The sequence below is a fragment of the Theropithecus gelada genome, chromosome 9, assembly GCF_003255815.1.
Source record: "Theropithecus gelada isolate Dixy chromosome 9, Tgel_1.0, whole genome shotgun sequence".
NCBI classification, from domain to species: Eukaryota; Metazoa; Chordata; class Mammalia; order Primates; family Cercopithecidae; genus Theropithecus; species Theropithecus gelada.
In genome coordinates this window covers 50,310,217-50,316,548 of record NC_037677.1, presented here as the reverse complement: position 1 = coordinate 50,316,548, position 6,332 = coordinate 50,310,217, and the positions used below count along the sequence as shown (strand labels likewise).

The following is a 6,332-nucleotide window of genomic DNA, read 5'->3' as shown; positions in this document are numbered from 1 at the left end:
CCTAAACATCCATCAAAAGGATGAGACGATAGTGCCTATATCCAGAAAACACTTAGTATTAGTTGTTGAATTAAACACTCAGAGCCTGGTGAATGGACAGGGTGGTTCCTGCCAGAGCAGCTTACCCAACCCATTCAGAGCACATAATGATGGATGCCTCCCTGCTGAGCTCATCTCCAGGGCGCCTTCTTTGTCTTATCTATGTGGTTGCCTCTTTTTTAAGGGCTGCCTGCTCCCATTTGTGGGTTCCCTTTCTTGCTCCCTGTCATAGGACATCAATTCTCTTAAAATTCCCCCTCTCCAGGACTCTGCTCCTCAAACACATGTGTATACAAACACACACACACACACACACACACCCCACATCCCTCCTTTTCTTTTCTGCAGTCTTCCAGCTGAGTAGGTCATCATTCCGTGCTACCCATCATTTTCCTGGAAGGAGCTGGGGGTAGTTAGGATTCTTAAGAGTAGAAAAGGGATGAGTATAAAAGAGTAAAACCACAGAGACTATTTAGGAGATAACCACAATAGTTCAGGTAAGAAATGAGGGTAGCTTGGACAAGGGTTGAGATAGTGGAGAGGGTGAGGAGAAATCAGATTCAGAGAGCTTAGGGGATTTGCTGATGGATTGGCTGTTAGCTGAGAGGGGAACAGAATGATGACTCCTACATTTTTGTTTTGAGCAACCGGATAGATGGTAATGCCATTTGCTGAGATGGAGGAGACAGAGAGAAGATTTGCAAGAGGTAGCCATCCAGAGGTCATGTCTGAACATAAGTCTTGAGGTGCTACCGCACATCTAAGCAGAAAGACTGAACAGAGGTAGATACATAAATGTGGAGCCAGGGATGAAGATCTGGGAATAACCATATATCACAACCTAGATTGTTCCCTCAAGCAATGGTGAAGCAAGGTATTTCAGCTAAACCAAATCCACTGGGTGCCTAATGTATGCCCAGCATAATGGGCAGACTAAAATGAGAGACCAAAAAATTTGCTCCAAGTCCCTAAACTAAGCAAGTGTGTGATTCAAATAGAGGTCATCTATTCTTGTATCTAATCATTTATTGAACATTTATTAGGTGCCTACCATGTGCCAGATCCTGTGGGATCTAAAAGATAGTAGGACTAAAGACATAACTAGAATAGAATAAGTGCTGATTAAAAGTTATTAGTATCATCACTTATATTGTCTAGTGGAGAAGACAAAGGCAAAAAAGGAATTATGGAAAAGTTTGGAAAAGCGACATACCAGTGAAGGCTGCCTGATCCCACTCTTTCTGTCCACTGTGCTCCTAATTAGGCCACGGGCACCCAGCTCTGCTGTGGCAGAAATGAAGCTGTAACTCACTTATATGACTCCCAGTTGGGCTTCCTGAACCAGTGACACTGTAGTACTAGAACCAAGCCTTCACATCTCAGTGAAAAGTGAAGACCAGAGCAGCCCCAGTGTAATTTCAGTGACCCACGTTCTCTGTTTAGGAAGTCAGTGTTTCTTCTACACTGGCATGCTGGTATCTGCATGATTGTGACTTAGTGAGGGAAAAATTCATGCCTTAATTCTGTCTCATCAGAGGAAGCAAAGGGAGGTCAGACTATCATGGCCCCTGTACCTCCATGTCTGAACAGAATATAAAACACAAAAAGTGCAGACAACCATAATAGGGACATCCATGTGTGCTGTGTATCAGAAACTGTTCTAAGAACTTTTCATACATTCGTCTTCCTTTATCCTCACAGTAATCATGTGAAGTAAGTGAAATTATTAACCCCATTTAACACAGGACAGAACCAAGATTCCCCCAGTGTTGTAAGTGGTAGATCCAGGATGGGAACCAAGCAGTGCAACCTTAGAGCCTGCATTCCTAAATACTGTGTTACACTGAATGGACGCTTCAGTAAGACGCACCACATTGACCTCATGGTTATGTGTCCCCCAACATGCCAGCACTCACATCCAAGAGAGTGCCTACCTGAGGGGAAAACTGCCCACCATGCCTACTGCTGCTCCCTCTCCCTTCTGCCCTCACCACCTCTCCCTCCCACGCTCTGCAAACACTCCCCAACAAGCCACCCCAATTTACATAATCACTTTGTGCTTCTCTGCAGAGTCCTGATTTAAGCTGTCCAGAAACCCGCATAAAATAGTGGATTATTCATAGCTACGAAGAACCCTTTCCATTTTGCTGCCAGTTTTAAGCTGTTTAACTACCCACCAATCTGCTGATAAAATACAAAAATGTGATTTATCTCCAAACACACAGAAACATCTCAACAAATCGGATTTATTTTATCTTCCAAAAAATGTTGTTTTGGGTTTTCCAAGATGTCCTTTTCACAGTATTGTCCTCGTGATAAGTTGGATGACTTTGAGAAAAAGACCAGCAATTCATTTATACCCACTCTCCAGTCTGATTCCTAGAAAGATTTGTCTGCCTCATACTCTCTCTGGAGCCTTTGTTGAGTTCCCAGAGGGCAACTCTCGCATTCTCCCCTATCCTAACCTCAGGCTTCACCTCCCGGGAGAGGGACTAGGGACCAAGGAATTAAGTAGCCCCTCCTCCTTTTTATCCCATGTCCACCATCCTCAACATAATAGGGACCATAATGACCCAGGGTCTTCTGTCATTTCTTCCCACTCCACCCTCATTTCCCTGCAGCTCAGAACCTCACCTACTTGTGCAAACCGTGATCCTTTCTCCAGAGTCCAGTGGAGTCTCCATGTCATTGCAACCCATCCTCTTCGCCAACTTTTCTTCTTAATTTTTTATTGTTTTTGTTTTTTGCAGACTGGGTCTGGCTCTATTGCCCAAGCTGGAGGGAAGTGGTGCGATCATAGCTCACTACAGCCTTAAACTCGTGGGTTCAAGCGATCCTCCCACCTCAGCAGCCCGAGCAGCTGGAACAATAGGCATATGCCATCAAGCCCAGCTAATCTTTTGTGTGTGTGTGCGTTTTGTTTTGGTAGAGACAGGGTCTTGCTGTATTTTCCAAGTGGTCTTGAACTACTGGCCTCAAGCAATCTTCCTGCCTCAGCCTCCCAAAGAGCTGGGATTACAAACATGAGCCACCATGCTGGGCCTCTTCACCCTTAGTCTTTTCCCTAAATGGTACCCAAATTGTCTTCTCTTGGCTGTTCCTGGCCAATGCAGCTCTATCCCCAGGAAAGAATGTACCACTGGCAGAGCTGTACTCCTTAATTCAGGGCCTATGCTATGGTTTTTTCACAGGGCTGTAGCAGGGTTGTGGTAGATAGCATATTGGTCTCTTTCTGCTGCTTTGCCTCCTCTCAGAGCATGACTCTTCTATTTCAGTCAGAATCCTCTTCTCCTGGGCCCCCAGTCCCAATCCATTCTGCCCTTTCTCCAACCCACTGCTGTTGTCACCTGATTATTCTGCTGCATTTAAAAGACATTTGAAGGCCAAGCATAGTGACTCACACCTGTAATGCCAGCACTTTGTGAGGCAGAGGAGGGAGGATCACTTGAAGCCAGGAGATTCAGGCCAGCCTGAGCAACATAGCGAGGCCTTGTCTCTACGAAAATTAAAGAAATTAGCCGGATGTGGTGGCACACGCCTATAATCCTAGCAACTCGGGAGGATCACTTGAGCCCAAGAGTTCAAGGCTGCAGTGAGCTATGATCCCAGCACTGTACTCCAGCCTGGGCAACAGAGCCAGAACTTATCTGAATAAATGAAATAACATGCACAATATATGGGTGGTTCTGTTTACATTAGCATTGTCTTCATCATACCACCACTGTATCAACGCCACACTCATCATCATCTCCCCTCCTTTCTCCATGCCCCCCGACTCTAACACACCTAATTTGTTATTTCCTAAATATGACCACCTCCTTTGTGGCACCATGACGTAATGCTTTACTCTCTGAAATAGACATTTGTCAGACACAAACTCTTAGCTCGCTCTTGAACTATGACTCTGAGTTGGTCCCTGCCTTCTCTGAGCTTCCGTAGCACACTGTTCACACACACATGTAGGTACATTTTACACTGTTTCTAATCCAATTCTGTGGCAAATTAAAGACAGCCATGATATCTTTGGCATGCCTCCCATGGAGAGGTAGTGTCTATGTCCCCTCCCCTTGAATCTCGGTGGGTTTATGAATATACTGACCATTAAAATATGGCAAAAGTAATTCCAGGCTTTGAGAAATTGACAGTTACCACTTTCTCTTGTCTTGAATCACTCTCTCTGAGAGTCTTCAGCAGCTATAAGGTGGATGACTCAACGTCAAGAGTTTGAGACTAGCCTGGCCAACATGGTGAAACCCTGTCTCTATTAAAAATACAAAAAATTAGCCAGGCATGGTAGCGAGAGACTGAGGCAGGAGAATCACCCGAACCCGAGAGGCGGAGGTTGCAGTGAGTCGAGATTGCGCCACTGCACTCCATCCTGGGAGACAGAGAGAGACTCCATCTCCAAAATAAATAAATAAGTAAATAAGTCTTGGCTACCTGAGGCTGCTATACTGAAGAGACCACATGCAGATGCTCTGGCCAAAAGACCCAGCGAAGCCCAGCCTCCTAGCCAACCCCACCCAGAGACCAGTTATATAAGCATGAATCCACCTTTGACCATACAGATCAATCAGTCCACCAAACAGTGACCACTGAATGGCCTCTGTGCATACCACATGGACTAGAAAAATTGCCCAGAAGAGCTCTGCCCAATTCCTAATTTCAAAATTCAAGGTACATAATAAAACAGCTGCAGTTTTAAGCTGCTAAGGTTGGAGTGATTGTTACATAGATTTTCCAGCTTCAAGAGGCTGCCTACATTTCTCGCCAGCAATTTAGCACCTTTCCTCTGCCTTCTCTTCTGTCCTTACACCTATTCATCTGGCCCTCCTGAGTCCTTATCACAAGGACACTGCGATTACAGTAGGCCCAGTAATCTGGATAATCCAGAAGACTGTCCTCATCTCAAATCCTTGATCATATCTGCAAAATCCCTATTGCCATAATGTAAAGTAACACATATACAGGTTCCAGGAATAAGGACTTGAACATTTTGCGGGCCAGTATTCTGCCTAGCCACATCAACAAATGTCTCAGATTCCTCAAAAGATTTTGACATCACCAAGAGGAGCTTGGAGTATGTAGATGAACACAAAGCCTTCTGGTTGGTCTTGTTCACATTGTACATACATTTTTTAGGATTTTGCAAATATTCTAGTATCCAAAATGTTATTGTCTGGCTCTTAAAATTTGAAAAAGTCTTTATGTCACAAGTGACAGGCTAAAGCTTGTGCAAAGTGAATGAACCTATGTGTAAATATTTGGAATCAAGGGTGAGATGCCAGGCCACTATAAACTCATACTTACCTAGTGGTAAGTATGATCATGAAGGTGACTTTCCCAGGGTGAGGCTTATCCATTGCACGTTGGGTGTGCTGACATCTGCAGGAAAGCGGACTGCATAATTTGTGGTAATGAGGGTACGGCACTTGCATTCTCTTTTGTATCACTGTTGGTCAAATGATAGAAGTCATACTTGGGATGTGTGGCTACTGTTTTGCTTTGTGACTTACCGTTCTCTAAAGTAGATATGACATTATGGGGTATGTAGTATGCCTTTGCAGCCATTTCTCAGGATGTATACCCTTAAATATCTCCAGAAACAGCAAGTTATACTACAGTGTAATCTATGCTAGTGACAGGCTTCCTTTGTACTTTCTCTCTGATTTTACTTTTTGTTTTTGTTTTTTTTTTCAAAATAATTTGATGTTTTTATTGAAGTAACGTGTGAGTGTTTTTGAAAATGTCATATGAAAGGGATAAACTTGAAAGGTAACTCTTCCCCAACCACTCCTTCCTCACCTTCCCCATTTGTAGCTGTTTCTTCATTTACCTCAATATTTTTGTGCTGGTATTTATAATAAGAATTTCACTGACATTTCCCCACCCCAGTACCTTCCCTCCTCCATCCTTTCATTATATAGAGTGCTATAAACTCCATGTCTGATTCACTTGGTCAGCAGTATGAATCAATTGAGATAAAAAAGAACACTGCAGTTAGAGAAAGCTACTTTCAAATAGTTCTACACGTTTTTAGATGATTCCCAATATGATCATCTAAGGAGTGGAACTCATAATCAAAAGACCTAGTTTCAAGTCCTGATTTGCATGGACAATTTCACCTGATAGCTGTGTTCCAGAGACTTACGCCAGGACCTAATAAACGGACAGGTAATAAATATTTTAGGCTCTGCAGGTCATAACAAATACACAACTCCGCCATTATAACCCAAGGAAGCCATAGGCAATACATAAATGAGTGGGCGTGGCTACCCCACAAATAAAACTTT

General features: G+C 43.6%; 1 pseudogene; it reads left to right on the top strand.

Annotated features, from left to right (window-relative positions):
• Window positions 1–5,341: 5,341 nt before the first annotated feature.
• On the top strand, window positions 5,342–5,484 carry LOC112632316 (annotated as a pseudogene).
• The last annotated feature ends 848 nt before the right edge of the window (window positions 5,485–6,332 follow it).